Raw genomic sequence first — 9,832 nt, 5'->3', positions numbered from 1 at the left:
TACCTGTAAAGTGTCCAAGCAAAGAGCTATACAAATATAGAACATAGTGACTTAAGAGAGTCCACCCATATTACTGTCAGAGAGAAGTTACATATGCATTCCACAACAAAAGAAAATGTGAACATTTAGATGCTAAACTGAATGAGGCATGTTATGAAAACCAACTCTTAGAAAATATTAGGAAATGCAATCGCAACCCCCACCCCCGACCAATATATCCTTGCTCAACACATCATCCAGATGAGCCAGGGTATACCGTTCCAAAGTATCACCCTGAAAAATTTCAAAGTACCTAGGACATAAAGACAGTCCACAAAACTCAGTACAAAGGTGTTTTCTTCCTTTAACTTCTGCAATCCTCACTTCTGGAGGGAACACTCCACAGGCAGCCAGTGGTGACCAGTGATCACCTCTCATACTGCACAAAAGAAGGTGCCTGCCTACACTATTAGGAAAAATCCAACTTAAAATTCAAACAGTACCTAGAGTCAAAGTGTTTTCTTGGCAAAACAAAACTGCCCTCCAAAATCCAACCCAAAGCCCAGATAAGCAAAAATGTGCCTGCTAAAAGGCAGGAACTTGAGTTCCAGGCTACTTTTGTATATTGGGTAGCTACATAAATCTCGGTTAACCTTTTTAAAGAAAAACTTCGGCTTCTTCATCTGATAAATGCGAATGATTCTCCAACTCAAATGAGTCTAACAATATCTTCTCAGTGGTTCAGATGAGTGGTTCAGATGAGAGAATTTTGTGTTCAGGAAAGGACTCTAGGAACAAGGAGCAACTTTACTAAGGTAAGGTGGGAAGAGCATTTTCTTCCCATTTGAGAAGTTCTCCTAGATGGGAGAGATGTACCAGACCATGAACTTGCAGCTCTGAGGATCTAGAGGAAGAATCCCCCATTGTCTTTGCCATGCTGGAGAGATGGAGATGGGATGCAATTCAGGGGGATAAAGGCAAACCACAGATGGGGCTGGTTCTGCTGACTTGTTGCTCCACCCAAATGCCTTTTTACAGTCCCACTCTGACTTTAGCATTCTTTTTGGGCTGCTGATGTTCCATAGGCGCCAAACCCCCAACAAGGGGAGCACAGGGAGGGACCTGTGGTTCTGGCACCACCTCCAACTCCTGCCCTTTGAAAACTCTACTAGAGGCAGCCTGCCCAGAGAAGCAGTGCCTTCTCAGGGGGAAAGGGCAGCAGGGAGGGCTCTGTGCCAAGGAGGGTTCAGGGGGCGTAACCAACCTTGACTATCAGGGCCTGGGCTAGCAAGGCTGGAGCCTGAGGCAGGTCTGAGCCTGGGGTAGAAATGGGCTCACAGAATGTTTTCCTAAATCACTTGTGACACCCTTTCTGATACAGCTTTCATTCAGGTTCTTTCTCTATGGAATTCAAACTAAAAACACTATTCTCCCCTTCCCCCAACACTTCAAATGCAGGATATCTTGGAGGTGGCTCTCCCTCCTCTCTGCTCCCCTATACCCACTCTCCTCACCAGGATTATGCCCCCCAACCTGCCCACCCCACAGCCTTAGTTTCCTTATAATTCCAACTGCCAAAGGGCAGCCATTGGAAGAAAATAGACCGGTTTGGGGCTGGGCAAGGTGTCTCAGAATCTGGGCCCGCACCTGTTTCGCCTGGATAGCTGGCTGGTCAGGACTTGAACAGATGCCAGACCTAGAAAGTGGGTCCTTTTGAACCTCAAAACCATACAGGAGCCTTGGGGAGGCCTTTAGGACCGAGGGGAACCGTCTCTTCTCAGAGCCAGGCTGCAAATCCCTGTCCTCCGAGTACCCAGCACCTACCCACCCTCCCCCAGTCTCTGTCGCTTTCACATTCCCAGACACCGAACCCCGGGCCACCCGCCAGACGTGATCACCCCCGGGGGCCCGGTCAGCTTGGGGCAAAGTTGGCGACCGCCTTCGCACGAGCCCGTTCCCTTCTCCTCCTCGCTGCCATCCTCCCCCGGAGCCCGTGGCCACCGCCTCCAGCACGCGTGTCGCCAGGCTTGGCGAGCCGAGTGGCGCGTCCCGGGACGCCCCTCGCCCAACCCGCCGGGCAGGCGCGGGCCGCGGGACTCTCCCCGCACCCTTTCCTTTCCCGGGGGCTGGAGGGCCGGGCTCCGCCCCATTGCCTCCACGCGCCAGCTCCCCGCCGCCCTGGGCTGCCGCCGCTGCCCCTAGCCGGGCGCTCCAGCACGCGCGGGGCGGCCGGGGGCGCGGGAGGCGAGCGCAGGGCGGGGAGCGGCGCGGAGGGGAGGCGGGGAGGGGGGAAGGGCAGAGGAGGAGAGAGCTGGGGAGCTGGGGAGCAGAGGCGGGCGCCGCACCGCCCCGCGCCCCGCACGCTCGCCGGCTCCGGAGACGCGCGGGCGGCCGCCTGGGCGCACTGGCCGGGTCACCTTGTCCGGGAGGTAAGTCCCGACCGCCCCGGCAGCGCGGGGTGGGCAGGCCGGCCGGCAGGAGCAGGGCGGGGGCCGCGGGCGGGCTCAGGAGGCGGCCCTCGCGCGGGAGGGCGCCCTGGCTCCGCCTGGGAGCGCGCAGACCCAGCGGCGGCGCGATGCCGGCGGTGAGTCCGGGTGGTCGCGGCGGCGGGACCTGGGAGGCGCGGGGTCGCCAGGAGCGAGGGGAGAGCAGAGCGGGCGAGGAAGATGCGGAGGAAGGGGCCGGGTGCTATCAGCCCCGGCTGCAGCTTGGCGCCTCGCCACCCCAGGCGCCCCGGCGACGCGGAGGGGCTGCTGTGCAAAGTCGCTGGGAGCTAGTGAGACCCAGACCTGGGAGCGCAGAGGAGCGGAACTGCCCAAGGCCCTGACGGCGCGCGGCAGGCATTGGCTCTGCGGGTCCGGGCGACTCCCTGAAGCGACCCAAAGGAGACCGGCTGGGGCTGGTGAGCGGGGCAGCCGCGGAGCTGGGGACCGAGGTCCAAATGGGACCGGGAAAGGAAACCGGCTTGGATTGCCTTCGCCAAGCAAAGGGGAAAAGGAAGGCGAGGGCGCGAACGCGCTGGGATCGGGACTTCCAACCCCGAACCAGGACGAAGGCGGGGACTCCTGGAGCCCCCTGCTTCCGAGAGCTCTCTGGTCCCTGGCAGCCGCGACAGCCCGCAGCCCTGGGAGTCGCCAGCCCCGGCTCAGAGAGGGGACCGAGTGGACACGCTTTTGGGGATCAAGTTCTAGTCTCGATTTCCCTAGGCATGATTTCTGCCTCTTGGTGTGCGCTCTCCGAGCTGCGGACAGAGAGGAATGGATTACGGGCAGAGTTAGGCACTTTTCTGAGGGAAGGGGCTTTGATAGCTTGTGCGTTTTCTGCAGGACTCCAATAGAGTGGGCGCTTGCAGTCTTGCTTTGAGGAGGATGCCAGTGGGGTCGCTTGGCTTTTCTGAAAAACTAGAGGAAGGCATCATCTGGTCGCCTTCATTTCCTTGGGGGCGGGGGGGGGGGGCTTGTCCGCAGAGGCTTGGGCTTCTGGCACCCAGACTTCAGGTGAGCGCAGCCCTTCTGCGGCGTCAGATGCGCGGGCGCCGCGGGGCTAGTGGCCCGGACTCAAGGTCTGCGCCTTCCCTGGCCCTGTCCCGGTGCTCGGGACAGCAGACACCAGCCGAGGGCTTAGCTGATTTGAGGGATAGAGGGTGGGTGGCTGGCTCCGTTTTCTAGTTAGAATGGGGCTCAGGCGGTGGTGCGTGCGCGACTGTCTGTGTATCTGTCCGTCTCCCTCCTACTGGCCGGCGTGTTTAGTCAGAGCCCAAAGGGAGAGGCGTGCTGCGCAGACCTGCAGCCTGTGGGGTGAGCAGCCTGGTAACCTACCCCAGAGCGAGCCAACTTTTCCTTGCTGAGGTGTGATTGCCAGGACAGTCTGTGTTGGTGCTGGATGTGGTCCTCCGAGAGGGGTCCGACTCCAAAATCCTCACAGAACTGAAGATGAGCCACCGAGGTGGCCCCGCGGCAGTCAGATGTCCCTTCTGGCTAGGACAGGAAGTAACGGGAGCCAAATTTTCGGATGACTGATTGCATACAGTGTGCCTGGTGGTTGTGTGGAGTGTCTTTTTGGAGATCAGACCACAGGTGCCAAGCCTGTGAGAGGGTGTGAGGAAGAGCCCTCCACCTCCTTCCTTCCCTCCCTCTTTCCAACGCCCCTGGTACCTTTGCAAGGAGCAAATGTTGGTTTGTAGCTGGTCTGGTGCCCTCTCCCACCTCGCCCCCACCTACTGCATGAAAATGGGATCACCATAGCCAAGAGGGCCTTGTTAAATAAAGGGGGGAAATGGGAAAATCTGTGTTTAAAGTTGTTTGTTTTTTTTTTTACGATGGAAAATTTCAGTGGTACACCAAAGTTGAGAGAATAATATACTGAACCCCCAGTGTACTCTTCATCCAGCACCACATTCTGACCCTTTGTCCTGACCTCTTTTTAATCACCCCTCCTCAGAGTTTTGGAGGCCATGTTTGATGAAGAATTTAAAAACCCATTCCAAGCCCACCTCACTCTAAACGCATCCCTGTGTATCTCCAGCTGATGACATTTTGTTCCATTTTCACCTATCATCAAAAAAAAAAAAAAAAAAAAACTGCTTTAAATGATTCTATTAGAGCCTAGGTGATGTTAAAATAGAAATGAAGGCACCTCCACTTCTGTTTTGAGGTAGTAAAAAAAACCTGCTGATGTTCCTTGAGACATAGGGGGGATTGAAGAAGGAAAGAGAAATCCAGATCCTGAGAAAAAGAGACATTTGAAACCATTAGATTTGACTTATACTAGTTGATGTGTAGGGAATAAACAGGATTCCAGCTGAACCATGAGAGGCAAAATAATTATATATATATATATATATATATATATATATATATATATATATAGTAAAAACTTTAAACTCAATCCATAAATCAGAAGCAATTAATTTATTCCACATTTAGCATGACATAAAAGTGCTATACACTGGACTTGACTCATCTTTCCCATTAACTCTGACCTGTATTTTTCTAGGGAGTTATTTCTATTATAAGATAATAAAATGGTATTTTCTTATGTAAGTTTTCTATCCAAGACACTAGTCGGTGCTATTCTGGGGTTCGTGAGCAGTACTGAATATTTCATCTCTCAATTAGAAAATGTTTGGTCATCACACCAGTCACATCTGATACCACCTCTAGGGAGATACTCTGCTTACAAAGATTTGAGTCCAAATGTGGTTTCTGTTGGCTGGAGAGGAATAGCAGGGTGAGGCCTCGAGAGACAATGGGAAGTGATTCCCCACCACATTCTTACACGGCTCCCTCCCACCCTGCCACCTCTGTGCCTTCCTTTATATAAAAGCTGCTCCTAAAAATTGTCAGTGTTCTTGGAGGATTCAGTCAGACTTTTGAATACCTTTATAAAGTGCATTATTTAAAGGCATCCTTAGTTAACCTTTTGCAATATGAATAACCATCCTGTAAGTGAGCAGTTTTAAACAAAATCTTGTCTTTCCATGATACCAGCATGGCCCTGAGCCCCTCATTTTGGCCTTTGCAGGTCCCCCAGGCACATTGGAGAGTCTCATGACCAACACGGACTAATTGCAATACTGTGACCTGTAGCTTGAGCAGACTTCATGTTACCAGCAAGATTCTTTTAGTGAGTGGGTGAAGGTGGCAAGGATTGAAGGGTGGGGTGTTCATTTTTCAGCATCAGCAAAGCAGTGGGGCTAAATCGGTAGCAAAACAACCTGTTCATTCCATGGGACGTCCTGAGGCTATTTTGCTGAAAACACGCTGCCGTGAGGCGGCACTGGAGCCGTAGCTTTGGACCCAGCATCACTACACTGCACATGTTGCGCCAACATGTCAAAAAAGCAAAACATTGAAGATGTGCATACATTAAAAATTCCAAACATTGGGCGCCTGGGTGGCTCAGTTGGTTAAGCGACTGCCTTCGGCTCAGGTCATGATCCTGGAGTCCTGGGATCGAGTCCCGCGTCGGGCTCCCTGCTCAGCAGGGAGTCTGCTTCTCTCTCTGACCCTCCCCCCTCTCATGCTCTCTCTCTCTATCTCATTCTCTCTCTCAAATAAATAAATAAAATCTTTAAAAAAAAAAAAAATTCCAAACATTAAAGATAGACTGACCAAGTTCCTGCCGATGCCACCAGAATTGGAATAATGAAGGTAGTAGCAGGTGGTTTTAACAAATGTGATTTTTCAACATTCTCTTTGCAAGATGCTTAGACATTTCCAGTTATTCCTGAGAGTTCATAAATGTGTTTTTAAAAGGGGCTGGGTAACCCTTTCAGGCACTAGGCTACAATCAGTACCTCCATGGTGGTTTTATTCGCCAGCCGGTGTACTGGATTTCAGCTGAGTGTGCAGGGGGACCGAGTGGGGGATACACATTTGGGATGTTCCCAAGTCTGTGGCTGCCCACCCCACTGCCTTTTCTGGAGGGCCTGTGAGGAGCTTAGGTTTCAGACTCTGGGTTCTGCCACTTGCTTTTTGGTTGATCTTAGACTGCTCACTTAGCTCTTCTGAGCTTCTGTTTCTTTTCATTTTTGTTCTTTCCAGGATTTTGAAAACAAAATGGTTATGGTTGACACAGTTTTTTTAAACAGGGAAGACTTGGGATTGAGAACATTTTAGTGTCTTAACTGCAAGTCTCTCTGGGTGAAGTTGCATCCCCATGGCCCTCTGAGAGCTCAGAACAGACCCTGCTCTGCACTTGCATCTTCAGCAAGAGTCAGAGTGAGGACGGTGCGCACTCGTCCATGCGGGTGTGCATTCTCATGTAGGAACGTGCCTGAGTGGTGCAGACATTCGTGTCACGTGGGGTTTAGAGGGAGTATACAGGAAAGGCATGTGAGCAGAAATATATCCTTAACACAACTCAATTTTGACTCATATCACATAAAAATTACATGATGCATGGTCTCTAGGAGAAAACATTTTAACAGAGATTATCAACAAGCCACAAAGCGCCAAAGCACATGGTAATTTAAGTTACGAACTTTGCTTAGATCAAAAGTCCAAGTCATCTTAAATCATTTTATGATAAATAACCTATTAGGTTGCATTACATAAAATACTGAAGACCAACAACAACAAATAAGCACTGGGATCTGAGATAATGGGAAGAACCAAGCATAACATGAACAGGAAACATTATACATGCGTAGAATATATACGGAAGATAGAAGTTTCTTCTGGAAGCATAGTTCAGACCAGCCCAGGGGACAGCTTTGCATATTTACTCACATGAGAAGAATTTATCTAGGAGTTCAATTAACATTATTACAGAGAGATGGGGAGTTTTGCCCTGGAGGCTCAAATCAATGTTCAGTTGTTGTGAAACATTTTGAGTTTTTAGTTCTCAATCGATTCTTGTGTGCTCACAGTCATTTGAAACTTAGGTCTTGATAATGCTATAATGTGGTGGCATTTAGGGGGTGTGACTCCGTGGAAGAGGGAATGGAGGCATTTCCTGATTGCACGGTGAGCCTCTCAGAAAGGGCCCGCTTAGTTTAAATTCATATGATAAAAAATCATTGCTTCTCAAACCTCTGACCTTCATTGGCTAGCCACTTCCAGACATGCCTCCCATCTGTTCCTCTTTAATCTTCTCTTTTTTTTTTTTAATTTTTTTTATTGTTATGTTAATCCCCATACATTACATCATTAGTTTTAGATATAGTGTTCCATGATTCATTGTTTGTGCATAACACCCAGTGCTCCATGCAGAACGTGCCCTCCTCAATACCCATCACCAGGCTGACCCATCCTCCCAACCCCCTCCCCTCTAGAACCCTCAGTTTGTTTTTCAGAGTCCATTGTCTCTCATGGTTCTTCTCCCCCTCCGATTTCCCCCCCTTCATTCTTCCCCTCCTGCTACATTCTTCTTCTTCTTTTTTTCTTTCTTAACATATATTGCATTATTTGTTTCAGAGGTACAGATCTGAGATTCAACAGTCTTGCACAATTCACAGCGCTTACCAGAACACATACCCTCCCCAGTGTCCATCACCCAGTCACCCCATCCCTCCCACCCCACCCCCCACTCCAGCAACCCTCAGTTTGTTTCCTGAGATTAAGAATTCCTCATATCAGTGAGGTCATATGATACATGTCTTTCTCTGTTTGACTTATTTCGCTCAGCATAATACCCTCCAGTTCCATCCACGTCGTTGCAAATGGCAAGATCTTATTCCTTTTGATGGCTGCATAATATTCCATTGTATATATATACCACTTCTTCTTTATCCATTCATCTGTTGATGGACATCTTGGCTCTTTCCACAGTTTGGCTATTGTGGACATTGCTGCTATAAACATCGGGGTGCACGTAGCCTTTCGGGTCCCTACTTTTGTATCTTTGGGGTAAATACCCAGGAGTGCAATTGCTGGATCATATGGTAGCTCTATTTTCAACTTTTTGAGGAACCTCCATACTGTTTTCCAGAGTGGCTGCACCAGCTTGCATTCCCACCAACAGTGTAGGAGGGTTCCCCTTTCTCCGCATCCCCGCCAACATCTGTCATTTCCTGACTTGTTAATTTTAGCCATTCTGACTGGTGTGAGGTGGTATCTCATTGAGGTTTTGATTTGGATTTCCCTGATGCCGAGCGATATTGAACACTTTTTCATGTGTCTGTTGGCCATTTGGATGTCTTCTTTGGAAAAATGTCTGTTCATGTCTTCTGCCCATTTCTTGATTGGATTCTTTGTTCTTTTGGTGTTGAGTTTGATGAGTTCTTTATAGATTTTGGATACTAGCCCTTTATCTGATATGTCATTTGCAAATATCTTCTCCCATTCTGTCAGTTGTCTTTTGGTTTTGTTGACTGTTTCCTTTGCTTTGCAAAAGCTTTTTATCTTGATGAAGTCCCAATAGTTCATTTTTGCCCTTGCTTCCCTTGCCTTTGGCGATGTTTCTAGGAAGAAGTTGCTGCGGCTGAGGTCGAAGAGGTTGCTGCCTGTGTTCTCCTTTAGGATTTTGATGGACTCCTGTCTCACATTGAGGTCTTTCAACCATTTGGAGTCTATTTTTGTGTGTGGTGTAAGGAAATGGTCCAGTTTCATTCTTCTGCATATGGCTGTCCAATTTTCCCAACACCATTTGTTGAAGAGACTGTCTTTTTTCCATTGGACATTCTTTCCTGCTTTGTCAAAGATTAGTTGACCATAGAGTTGAGGGTCCATTTCTGGGCTCTCTATTCTGTTCCATTGATCTATGTGTCTGTTTTTGTGCCAGTACCATACTGTCTTGATGATGACAGCTTTGTAGTAGAGCTGGAAGTCTGGAATTGTGATGCCGCCAGCTTTGCTTTTCTTTTTCAACATTCCTCTGGCTATGCGGGGTCTTTTCTGGTTCCATACAAATTTTAGGATTATTTGTTCCATTTCTTTGAAGAAAGTGGATGGTATTTTGATGGGGATTGCATTGAATGTGTAGATTGCTCTAGGTAGCATTGACATCTTCACAATATTTGTTCTTCCAATCCATGAGCATGGAACGTTTTTCCATTTCTTTGTGTCTTCCTCAATTTCTTTCATGAGTATTTTATAGTTTTCTGAGTACAGATCCTTTGCCTCTTTGGTTAGATTTATTCCTAGGTATCTTATGGTTTTGGGTGCAATTGTAAATGGGATCGACTCCTTAATTTCTCTTTCTTCTGACTTGTTGTTGATGTATAGGAATGCCACTGACTTCTGTGCATTGATTTTATATCCTGCCACTTTACTGAATTCCTGTATGAGTTCTAGCAGTTTTGGAGTGGAGTCTTTAGGATTTTCCACATAAAGTATCATATCATCTGCAAAGAGTGAGAGTTTGACTTCTTCTTTGCCAATTTGCATGCCTTTGATTTCTTTTTGTTGTC

General features: G+C 48.8%; 1 protein-coding gene across 4 annotated transcripts in view; it reads left to right on the top strand.

Annotated features, from left to right (window-relative positions):
- Positions 1–2,273: 2,273 nt before the first annotated feature.
- Positions 2,274–9,832, top strand: part of SYNDIG1 (synapse differentiation inducing 1) — a 182,141-nt gene continuing 174,582 nt past the window's right edge. For 2 of the 4 annotated variants that reach the window (XM_036109988.2, XM_036109991.2), the window contains exon 1: positions 2,274–2,408. The gene's annotated coding sequence lies outside the window, so the exon portion shown is untranslated. Of the gene's footprint in view, positions 2,409–2,471; positions 2,564–2,695; positions 2,882–9,832 lie in introns of those variants that run through there. The other 2 variants (XM_036109990.2, XM_036109989.2) reach the window with 2 other exon arrangements.

Source organism: Halichoerus grypus, chromosome 10, assembly GCF_964656455.1.
Source record: "Halichoerus grypus chromosome 10, mHalGry1.hap1.1, whole genome shotgun sequence".
NCBI lineage: Eukaryota > Metazoa > Chordata > Mammalia > Carnivora > Phocidae > Halichoerus > Halichoerus grypus.
Note: the sequence above shows the minus strand (reverse complement) of the source record. Positions and strands in the feature narration are given on the sequence as shown.